We start from the raw sequence: 12,886 nt of genomic DNA, 5'->3' as shown, positions 1-12,886 counted from the left end.
GAATAGTGCTACTATAGATATTAGTGTACACGTCTTTTGGTGAATATATCTATGCATTTCTCTTGTGTACATCTCTACCTTTAAAAATATATATATCATAATTATTATACAAGTATTTGCCAACTCCAATATTGAAATAATCTGTGGGGCTGCATCAATTGTCTTATTTTTTCTTCTTGATTATTGATCATATTTTCTTGGTTCTCATATGCCTAGTAATTTTTGATTTTATGCTGTATATTGTGAAGAAAATAATTACAGAAGTTCCAGATGACTTTATCTCTGCCACTGTGCAGGCAGATAGATACAGGGTAAGAGGCTTATAAATTCCATTCAATCAGAGACTGAATTGGGTTGGGACTGGGTTGCAATATTAGTAAAATTCAGTCTATGTCTTACTTGCTGCTCTTCTTCAAATGTGGTCCTCGTGGTATTTTGACTGGAATTTGTCAGTTGTTCTGCTTTTTAGTCCAAAAAGACTGCAAGAGATCCAGATCTGTACTTTGAAAGTTCCCAGTGCAGCTCTCAGGCCACCTTTCCCATGAAACTTCAAGAAATGGCAAAACTCTTAAGAGAGACTAATCATGCCCTTGAGGCTGTTCTCTGCCCTGGCATGAGTGGTTCTTAAACACTGTGAAACTGCGGGAGCTCCATTCTGCCTCTGAGGACGCTAGGCTTAGCTTCGCAGCCTCCTGCATAACCTCAACACTCAACCAATGTCCCAGGAGGTAAAACAGCGTATTTCTGCCTCCTCCTTCCCAGTTTTCCAATTGTCCTCTGGCGCTATGCAACTGCCAAATGCTTTGGTGGCTTTTCTTTTCCATGATAATGATCTCTGGCTGGGCCATACCCTATAGTAAGCCTGAGGTTAGATCAGCAAATACCCATAGGGAACAGAAATGACTGTCAGCAGATCTCACGACAGTTCTTCATCTCTAGAATTTTAGTTGGTTTACTCTTTGTTGTTTCCATAGCTCTCTGACATCTTTATAAAAATATTAAATTTTTCTTTCTGCTTTTGCAGTAGAAGCATTGGCCTCTCATAACCTACCACATCCTCTCAGAAGTGAAGACCAAGTAAATTAAATGTTAATGATATGTTGCATTATATAATCCTTTATATTTTAGAAAGTAAATATGACATCTCAATTTGTATTCTCACAGCAATTCTATGAACTAAACAAGATGTGCATCAATCCTTCTAGTTTATAAATTAGGAAACTAAGGTCCAAGTAATTAAATCTTGTCTGAAAGGTCAATCTGCCAAGATGCAGAGGAAGACCTTGTGTCATCTAATTTTCTAATGTCCAGTTGGTTATTTGCTGCATACCACACTGCAATTTTTTTCAGTTTCTTAATTAACAAATAAAAATTCTATACATTTGTTGTGTACCATATCTACTTTTAACAAATAAATATAGACATAGTCAAAAACACATGGGCAGATATGTACATATCAATCACAGACTTGAGACGAGTGATAATTTTATACATCTTGTTTCTGAGTGTGATGAAACAGGAAAGTTCCCTGCCCTCCTCCAACCCCCACGGGGTGGATGACAGGGGTGCAGCTCTCTATTCGACCACCATGAGCTCAAACCCCTTGTGGGAGAGGGAGCACAAAGATGGCCAGATGCAGGAGCCAGGGTGAGCACTTTGGGCTCCAGCCCTGTGGTAATCTCTAGGGGTGTGTGCTTGTGACCCCAGACCCTAGGATTACAATGCTCTTTTAGCTCTGTCTTCTGCAGGTGGCTTAAGTGTGAACCAGCTCAGTGCCCCCTCTGCCTTTCTGCAAGGGCAGAGGGCCTATGTGACAGCTTTCTATATCCCAAGCTCTTGTCCAGCATCCCAGAAGAATCAGGTCACACATGAACTTGAAGGAGGAATGTGGGGGTTTTACTGAGTGGGATGGATGGGGAGCTGAAAGGGGAGTGGAGTGGGAAGATCATCTTCCCCTGGAGTTTGGCTATCCCGCAGCTGAATTCCTCTCTGACTGCCCTCCAGCCAAACTCCTCTTGTCGTTCAGACATTCCTTCTCTTCTCTCTTTCTCTGCTGCACTGTTCATCGACTTGCCGCTTCTCATCTGCTTCTGAAGCTTGGGGTTTGGGGTTTATTTGAGTACAGGGGCATGGTGGGCCAAAAGACAACTTTTTGGGCACGAAAAGAGTAATGCCTATCTCCGTTTAGGGTTGTGGGTCTTCAGGCTCGAGGGTAGGGGCTTTGCCAGACAACTGCCCTCTTCTACCCAGCACTTCCCTGTCTCCATCCAGATCAGTGATCACTGGATATCAGTGATAACCAGTAAAACAACAACAAAAAACCTGAAATGCCACATTCATGATGGGACCTACAGGACACTGAAAGCCATACCTCTGCCCCCAAATATTCACCCTGCTTTCCTGTCATGAAGCATGCCCAGAATGTCACCATTTTAGCCTTTACCTTTGAATTAAGTGGAGTCCTCTTGAGAATCCTTGTTAGAATCAGCAGATATTCCTGTAAGGAACAGATTCTGTTTTTTATATCATGAGAATGAAATTGCTACAGGATGGGAACAACACCATAAGAAGCGAGCTAGGACGGTGAAGTGCATAAAGGCAAAATGAGGGATAATGTACGAATTTCATGACATTTCAGAATGCAAACTGAAGTGCAGGTAAACTGCAAACAGCAGGATGCTCAGAGAAGACCAATATGGGAAGGGGTCAGTTAGCCATAAACTTGTACATGTTACAGGTAGAAGAAGCCTGGCAGGTTGAGAACTTGTCTAATCCAAGGGAGAAAACTGGCAACTTGAGAGCCAGATTGTGGAGCTGTGTGTGTTCGGGCTCTCAGTAGGATGACTTTTAAGATGCCTGGGAATGCCTTTGGGGTGCAGGAGCTCCTCAGTTTGACAGTCCCCAGTACTTCCTCTTATCTTTTGTTCATTGATTTTCCTCTCTGCCTCTTGAAATCATGTGAGCTTATAGCCCTTGACAAGTTAAATCATTTTATTTTTTATGTTTTTGAGAGTGAGGGTCTTGCTTTGTCACCCAGGCTGGATTGTAATGGTACAATCATAGCTCACTGTAACCTTGACTCCTGGCCTCAAGCTATCCTCCCACCTGTCTTCTCTTGAGGAGCTAGAACCACAGTTCGTGCCATCATGCCTGGTTTGTCATTGTGTTTTATACATGAGATCCTGAGCCTGGAAAGTGGCACATCCAGCTTAATGAAACATACCCTTCTTGTCATTATTCTCTGGAAGCACCTTCTCAAATTAGTTCATTAACTATTAACAGTTAGTTTACCCACGGTTATTTTATAGCACGACATGCTCTTTTTTTTATATTTTTCTTTCCACTAGACTGCCTCTTCCTTCCTTCACCCATAAAAGAACAGACATTTTAGCTTCAGTTGATTGATCTAAGGCCAATGGGTAAAAATGTGAAGCAGATTTCAACCTACCTATAATGATTAACTTCCTATAAATTGTAATTGTCCTACAAAGGAACAAGTGGTTTTGAAATAGTACACACTTTCACGGGGCGCAGTGGCTCACACCTCCAGTCCCAGCACTTTAGGAGGTCAATGCAGGAGGATAGCTTGAGCCAAGGAGCTCGAGACCAGCCTGACCAACATGGTGAGACCCCATCTCTACAAAAAATACAAAACTTAGCCTGGCATGGTGGTGCACACCTGTGCTTTGAGCTACTGGAAAGGCTGAGGTGGGAGGATCACTTGAGCTCAGGAGTCGGAGGTTTCAGTGAGCTGGTATCACCCACTGCACTGCAGCCTGGACAACAGAGTGAGATACTGTCTCAAAACAAAACCAAAACTAACCAAACAAAAAACACACGCTCTAACACTGGAAGTGTTCAAGCCAAAGTTAGGAGCACTGAAAAGAAAGGGAATTCTTTGTAGTCCCAGCTACTCGGGAGGCTGAGGCAGGAGAATGGCGGGAACCCGGGAGGCCGAGCTTGCAGTGAGCTGAGATCCGGCCACTGCACTCCAGCCTGGGTGACAGAGCGAGACTCTGTCTCAAAAAAAAAAAAAAGAAAGGGAATTCTTACATTTGATGAGAAGTTAACTTTGAGATCTTTACATTTCCTTCCAAGCTAAGAAACATATGTAAATCCTGACCTTTATCTGCAGAGTCTGTAAAATTCGCATCTGTACTGGTCGCTGTATTCGTATTTATATCAGAATCCATCTGTATTTCCAGGACTATACCTGTGTAACTCTAGCTCTGTTTCTATCTGTGTGTACCATGAAACATGCTAGCTTGTTTGTGCACTCACATGTTTGTTGAACATAAATGTGTCTAGTATTTGTTATGATTAATGTGGTATTTTAAGTGACATTGAGGTTATAGCAGTAGACTTCAACACGATTAAGCCACTAATAGCTATGTCCAGTAAGACTGTTAGGATTAAAAGACAACACTTTAGAATAAACCATAACTTCAAGAAGTTTATGATCCTGTTAGACATCTTTGATTTATTTAACCTGTGAGTTGGCGAGACATCCTTATAGCATGTTTTCTAGGGTTCGGACCTCTGTCCAGGTTTTGTCAGAACCCTTGGATTCCAGATGGTTGTGATAATGTGTGTAAAATATTGTTGATACCTGGACAGAGATTCTCATAATAGAATTGAATGCCAAAGAAACTGTCTTTGATTTTGTATATACTTGAATCAGAAACTGTAGAGAGTGGAAACTAAAGCTTTCGTTTTCATTTTCCGGTTTCTTTTTCTTTGTGAAGCAGAGAAACAAAACACTTTTCGTTTCTTTGTAGAATCCTCAGCTAATGACATGTTTGGAGATCCATAAGGCTAGACAATATGGCAAGGCTAATTAAATTCTTAGAAAATTTCATTTCTTTAAAATAGCGTGCCAACACATAGGGTGGTTTGCAGACTTACGACAGTTTGGAAGCAACTACTCACTTGGCTGAAAATTTCAGTAGTTTGTTTTCCTACAACTAGTGTGGCAGACTGGAAGGGAAAAAGGAGGAGTAGAAAGAGGTGGTATCAATCCTCTAGATCGAAGCCTCCAGCAAACCAAACGTTATGGAATATAGTGTAAAATTCTGATTTGTTTACCAGTTCCTATGGGAAACATATACTCACATATAGCCTCATGAGACAGCCATTCTGTTTCTAAATAGATGTAAATATTGGCAAATTTCATTCTAATATCTTGCTACAAGTAGGAACTTTATTAAAAAAATTTTTTTTTCAGGCAGGAGTGCAGTGGCGCGATCTTGGCTCACTCCAACTTCTGCCTCCTGGGGTCAAGCGATTCTCCTGCCTCAGCCCCCTGAGTAGCTGGGACTACAGGTGTGTGCCACCATGCCTGGCTAATTTTTGTATTTTTTTTTGTAGAGATGGGGTCTCACCATGTTTGTATTTTGTAGAGACGGGGTTTCGCCATGCTGGCCAGGCTGGTCTCGAACTCCTGACCTCAAGTGATCTGCTTGCTTTGGCGTCCCAAAGTGGGGATTACAGTCATGAGCCACTGAGCCAGCCTACAAGTAGGAACTTTAAATTGTGATGCATATTTCTATAAAGTAGGCTTAAGTTGGTGTCATATCTAAGAATCCGTTACTAAATCTAAGGTCATAAAGATTTACCCTTAGGGTAAGCGTTTTATAGTTTTAGCTCTTACATTTCAGTTTTGTACATTTGGAGGTAATTTTTATAAATGACATGAGGTGAGTCCAACTTCACTCTTTCGCATACAGATATCAAGTTGTGTTTTAATACTTACTATCTTATAGGGGAAGAGAACAAACTTACTGCCTTATAAAAAAGCTCTTTTCTAAATAGCTGTAATTATTAGCAAATCTCTAACATTTTGCTACATGTAGACCTTTATATTATAATAAATATTTCTAAGAGGTAGGTTTGAATTAGAAGTGTTGGAATTTAAGCTTGTCTTCTATCAGTTGAGAGTCCAGTACCTTTTAGGATGTGTAGTAAGTTAATATATTTATTAATAGTTTTTGACCAGTCACAGTGGCTCATGCCTCTAATACCAGCATTTTGGGAGGCTGAGGTGGGTGGATCACTTGAGGCCAGGAGTTCAAGGTCAGCCTGGGTAACACAGCTAGACTCCCATCTCTACAGAAAAAAAAAAAGAAAAAAAAAGTTTTTATTAAAGGGAGGTTGTTGGTGAGGCAAAGTGTATTGAGAGAGTATGCTTGGACTTTTTCAAAATCAAACTGCTACTACACAGCTGTGTGACACTAAGGAAGTTACTAAAACACTCTGAACCTTGTTTCCTTCTCTATCAGATGAAGACAATAGTATCTGTCTCATATGATGTGTTATGATGATTAATTGTGATAAGTTATGTAAAACTGCCTGGAAAACAACAAGCTCAATAAATATTAATTTGACTGGGCACAGTGGCTCACACCTGTAATCCCAGCACTTTGGGAGGCCAAAGTGGGCAGATCACTTGAGGTAAGGAGTTTGAGACCAACCTGGCTAACATGGTGAAACCCTGTCTCTACTAAAAACACAAAAATTAGCCGGTTGTGGTGGTGCACACCTGTAATTCCAGCTACTTGGGAGGTTGAAGCAGGAGAATCACTTGAACCCGGGAGGCTGAGATTAGGCCACTGCACTCCAGTCTGGGTGACAGAGTGAGACTCTATCTCAAAAAAAAAAAAAAAAAAAAAAAAAATTACAATTGTCCCAGCTCCATGTAAAATTCATTTTTGTGATGTAGATCTTCATGTATTATTTTTTAGAGCAGCTTTATTGAGGTGTACCTTCTATAAGTACACATATTATACTAAATTGTACCTATTTAAAGTGTACTATTTGATACGTGATGGTATACATATACATGTGTGTATACATACACATATAGACTCAAAACACTCGTGACCATATCCATTCCCACGTAAAATGTGTCGTCTCTTTGTAGTCACTCTCTTCCCCACCCTGACTTTTAATCCATTGATCCACTTAATCCATTGATTCCACTTTTTGGGGTATTAAACATTAGCTGGGCGTGGTGGTATGTGCCTGTAGTCCTAGCTATTTGGGGGGCTGAGGCAGAAGGATCACTGAAGTCTAAGAGTTCAAGGCTGTAGTGAACTTTGATCGCACCACTGCACTCCAGCCTGGGCAACAGAGCACAACCTTGACTCTTAAAAAATAAAAAAATAAAAATAAATAAAAATAAAGGTGCTTTGAACATGTACAAGTCTTTGTAAGAACATATGCTTTTTTTTCTCTTGGGTAAATGGAGAGGCATGGCTGGATCATATAGCATACATATGTTTAACTTTTTAAGAAACTGTAAAAATGTTTTCCAAAGGAGTTGTACCATTTTGCATTTCCAGCAGTCATGTATGAGTTTTAGTTTTTCTGCGTGTTCACCATCATTTAGTATGGTTAGTGTTTTAAATTTTATCAGTTTAAGTGAGTGTATAGCAGTGTCTCACTGTGTTTAATTGTACTTTGCTGATTACTAATAATGTTAAGTTTTTTTTGAGATGGAATCTCGCTCTGTTGCCCAGGCTGGAGTGCAGTGGTGCGGTCTTGGCTCACCGCAACCTCTGCCTCCCAGGTTCACGCCATTCTCCTGCCTCAGCCTCCCGAGCAGCTGGGACTACAGGCACCCGCCACCACGCTCGGCTAATTTTTTGTATTTTTAGTAGAGACGGGGTTTCACTGTGTTAGCCAGGACGGTCTCGATCCACTGACCTCGTAATCCGCCCACCTCGGCCTCCCAAAGTGCTGGGATTACAGGCATGAGCCACTGTGCCCAGCCTAATAATGTTAAGTTTTTATGCATGTGCTTATTTGTCATTTGTGCAACTTCTTTGGTGAAATGTCTGTTGAAACTTTTTGCCCAATTTGTTACTGTTTGCTTTCTTATCGTTTTTTGAGAATTCTTTGTACATTCTGGATGCAAGTCCTTTATCAGGTATATACTTTACAAGTATTCTCTTCTAGCTTATAGCTTGTCTTTTTATTTTCATACTGGTATCATTCGGGGAGTAAAAGTTTTAAATTTTGATGTGGTCACATTAATCAACGTGTGGTTTTCATTGTTGAGTGTTGGGTCTAAGCAATTTTTGCTTAGTCTGAGGTCACAAAGATTTTCTCTTAGGATTTTGACAGAAGTTTTACAGTTTCAGGCTTTATGCTTAGGTCTACAATCCATTTTTTTTTATGGTGCTAACTTTTTTATATGGTGCAATATATTGTTTATATTAATATACATTAATTAGCATATATTAATGTATTATTTATACATTAATATATTAAGTTTATTTTGATGAATATAAATATCCCAGTGTTCCAGCCTCATTTATTTGAGAAGACCACTGTTTCTCCACTCAGTTGCCTTTGCACCTTTCTCAAAACTTAGTTGTCTATATACGGGTCTATTTTTGCATCTTATTCTTCTCATTGATCTATTTGTCTATTTTGATGCCAATAGCACACGGCCTTGGTAATGTAACGTCTAAGAAGTTTTGAAAATAGGTGGTGTAAATCTTCCAAGTTTGCTCTTCATTTTCAAAGTTGTTTTGATTACTCTAGGTCCTTTGAATTTTTGTATAAACTTTTGCATCATCTTGTAAATTTCTGCAAAAGACTCTACTGGGATTTTTCCTCAGATGTTGAATCTATAGTTTTATTTGGGGAGAATTCAAATTGTAATAGTATCGAGTCCTTTGACCCATAAAACAGCACGTCACTCCTTTTATTTCTTTAATTTCTTCGGTAGTATTTCGTAGTTTGCAGTACACAGGTATTTATCCCAAAGTATTTCATATTTTTGAGGCTATTGTTAGTAGTATTGTTTGTTAAAGTTTGGTTTCTAATTATTCATCATGAGTATATAGAAATACAGTTGATTTTCGTATATTAATCTTGTATCATGCAACCTTACTATCATCATTTATTAGTTCCAGTAGCTTTTTTGTAGATTCCATTGAATTTCCATCTAGACAGTTTTGTCATCTGTGCATAAAGACAGTTATACTTCTTTCTTTCCTGTCTGGAATTGAAAAAAAAATTTTTTTTTTTTTTGCATTATTGCACTGGCTAGAACCTGTAGGACAATGTTTAACAGAAATGATAAGAACAGATGACTTTAGTATAGTTTTCTCTCTGTGTCTTAAACTTGGTGTTTGTTGAGCTTCTCAAATCTGCTTACAACTCAATCAAATTTGGAAATATTCTGGCCATTAGTTCTTCATTTTTTTTGTTTTGTTTCCTCTTCTCTCTCCTCTCCTTTAAGGACTCAAGGAAGCATATATCAGGCCTTTTGATATTGTCCCACAGTCCTTTCATGCTTTTTCACTTACTTATTATTATTATTTTGAGTTTTATTTTCAGGAGTTTGTGCTTCTCTGTCTTCAAGTTCTTGAATATTTTCTTCTGCAATGCCTAGTCTTTTTTAAAATTCTATTTAGTGAATTAAAAAAAAAATCCTCCCCTTATTGGGGCAACACCCTTTTGAGACTAATCTACCCCATGCCTCAGATTTATAGTGTTTTCGGACACGTCACATAGAAATAGGAACTATCTCTGCTTCTGTGACAGGGCTTGGCACTGTTTCCTCTAACCTTCTGATGTTTATTCCCCTGGTCTTGGGTAGTTTGATTGTTGAGTGTTATTCTGCTGAATACTCCAGCCATGGGCTTTACGGATTTCAGAATTCTCTCTTAGGGCAGCACTTGGGCATGCTGTGAAGGATTCACCTCATGGAAGAGACACACTTTATGAATCACCTTTTCTGTGAAGGGCCAGATGGCCAATATTTTAAGCTGTGCAGGCCACATGGTCTCTGTTGCAACTATTCAACTCTGCCATGATAGTCTAAAAGCACTTGCAATGTGTAAATGAATGGACATAGCTATGTTCCAATAAAACTTTATACAGTAAAACAGGTGGTAGGCAAGATTTGGCCTGTGGACCTTAGTTCATTGATGACTGTGATTATAACTGTGACTGTGTTTGTGTGTCTGTGGGCGGCTGGGTGGGTGTACATGTTTTGTATTAATAGTTACTACATCCTAAATGGGATGTGAGACAGCCTTATTCCAAATTCAAAGCAGAAAAAAGAGCCTACAGTTATGGAAACTTTTCAGGTCGATGTACACTGACACTTGCTTTCATTATTTTTGCTCCTGTTTTTGAAATGCTAAGTAGTGAATCGTTTAATGCTGACATTTAAGCTAATTGCTCTTTAATGTACATTTGACATATGAGACAACATATTGCAATCTAAAAATAATTAAGATAAATCATTTGCTTATATTGCTGTGGCAAAGACAAACCATTTTGCATCTCTCTCCATCTTTCTTAGTGTTTAAATCAGGGTGTCTTGAAGTCAAAATGGAAATTGGTACTTGCCACCCCCGCTTCGTGGGAGTAATGGATGGAGGGGCTGCAGCAGCACGATGGGATGCTCTCTCTGTCATCAGACAGCCTCCCGATGGGCTGCGTTCCAGGCTCTGTGCCTCTGAATTCCTCTGCAGTGGTTGGCAGGCAGCCAGTGTGCCATGAAGGATTAGATTCTGTCTCTCTTCCTCTTACACACACCCCAAGAGGATTTCCTTCTTCAACTTTTAAAAGACTGGCTCCAACCCGCAAATCCAACAAGTGGGCCCATTTGTGCATTGAATATCTTGGGAATTATGCTATACAAGTAGGTCACAGTTGAATAACCAGGACGTGCAAATTGATTTTTCTCTTTGGGTGGGGGGAAAACCTCCTAGTTCTCTCCAGGGAAGATTGTATCACCATAGAACAACTGTCACAAGAGCACGGAAACACACTTTTGAGTAGAATGAGTCATCTGTTTCTCTGGGTGCTTCGTTTTTAGTCATAAAGTGCCTTGATCATATTTCAAAAGCCTGCTGCGTGTTCTTTAAAGAGACCCTTTTCTCCATTTGTGCTGAGCAAGTCAAGACTTCCAGCTTTATTCAGTGTGATTATATATTATGAAACCAAAAGGCTATCAGTTATTCCTATACAAAGGCAGTTTGTTCATTTTTGGTAAATACAGATTTGGGCATGTGCCATTTCTCTATATTGTAATTTTTCATGAAAAGAAGTTAAATTTATGAACAGATTTGTCACATTGACATTTTACTTAACACATGTATAAAATATTGTGTGAAGAAAAAAAAAAACACTAAAACTCAAAGCGGTTTTTCTATCCTCTCATTCAACAGCAATCATCAACACAGAAGACTTATGAGACCAAATGTGTGAGAGTGGCTCCCACACACGAAAGGGCGTCTCCCACATACGAAAGGGCGTCTCCCACACACATGAAAGGGTGTCTCCCACACACATGAAAGGATGTCTCCCATACACACGAAAGGGTTTCTCCCACACACACGAAAGGGTGTCTCCCACATACACGAAAGGGTGTCTCCCACACACAAAAGAGTGTCTCCCACACACATGAAAGGGTGTCTCCCACACACATGAAAGGGTGTCTCCCACACATGAAAGGGTGTCTCCCACACATGAAAGGGTGTCTCCCACACACATGAAAGGGTGTCTCCCACACATGAAAGGGTGTCTCCCACACACACGAAAGGGTGTCTCCCACACACACGAAAGGGTGTCTCCCACACATGAAAGGGTGTCTCCCACACACATGAAAGGGTGTCTCCCACACATGAAAGGGTGTCTCCCACACATGAAAGGGCGTCTCCCACACACATGAAAGGGCATCTCCCACACATGAAAGGGTGTCTCCCACACATGAAGTGGCAGACATCCGCAAAGTGTCCCCCAATTCAACTCAGTTCTAATGACGTCCACCTGGAGACAGCCTCAGATCCCACCAAGTGAACACTCTGTCCCACAAGACCGCCCTGACTTCAGACGCCAGTCAGCAAGCACAGGTGGTTTCACTTGTACTTCTGAGCCCCCAGGCCCCCACCCCAGCTATAAATCAGAGTTCCCACGACCCCCTCCTCCGGTGCAATTAATTTGCTAGGGCAGCTCACAGAACACAGGGAAATGCTTACGTTTCCTGGTTACTATAAAGGATATTACAAAGAATACAGACGAAGAGACGCATAGAACGCGGTATGGGGAAAGGGGCCAGAGCTGTCGTGTCCCCTACTCACACTGACCTGTTACCCTCCAGGAATCTCCGTGTTATTCTGGGAGCTCCCTGAACCCTGTCCTTTTGGTGGTTTTGTGGAGACTTCGTTGGTAGGCCCGACGGATTAAATCATTGGCCGTTGGGGATCTACCTTCGGCCCCTCTCCCCTCCCTGGAGGTTGGGGGGTGGGGCTGAAAGTTCTCCCATCTCATCAGGCCGTGGTCTTTCTGGTGACCAGCCCCATCCTGAAGCTACCTGGGGGCTGCCAGTCCTCACATCACTTTAGAGATTCTAAGACTTTTAGGAGTTGCATGTCAGAAAATGGGATTAAAGAGTAAATATATATGGTGGGTGTCTTTGCTACAAGGTGAGCTCTATGATAGCTGAGATGGTGTATATCTTTCTGGCCATTGTATTTTTACGGCTAGATGTATCCAACACATAGTTTATATCATTAAATATTTGTGAAGTAAGTAAATGAATGGAAATAATTGACCTTGCAGGCTGCAGTGACTGAGTAACTATTGAAATGAACAAAGGTGGATATATTTACAGAAAACAGTAATTTCATTTTTACAGTGTTTAATGATGGACGTCGCCTCTGTTGAGTAGAGTTTAACTCTGCAGTTTAATTTTTTAAGAAGGTCTATGGAGGTAAGACAATGAATAAAGAACATTAAAGAAAATAGAGCTATGTCTATGAACGACTTGGGGAAAATTACAACAATGGGGAGGCTGGTGAAGGAGGAAATGCGTGTGACTGGCTGAGCTAAAGCAGCCTCTTTTATTTAAGGCCTTTTCTTG

The sequence above is a fragment of the Rhinopithecus bieti genome, unplaced genomic scaffold (assembly GCF_001698545.2).
Source record: "Rhinopithecus bieti isolate Rb0 unplaced genomic scaffold, ASM169854v2 scaffold_56174, whole genome shotgun sequence".
Taxonomy (NCBI): domain Eukaryota; kingdom Metazoa; phylum Chordata; class Mammalia; order Primates; family Cercopithecidae; genus Rhinopithecus; species Rhinopithecus bieti.
Note: the sequence above shows the minus strand (reverse complement) of the source record.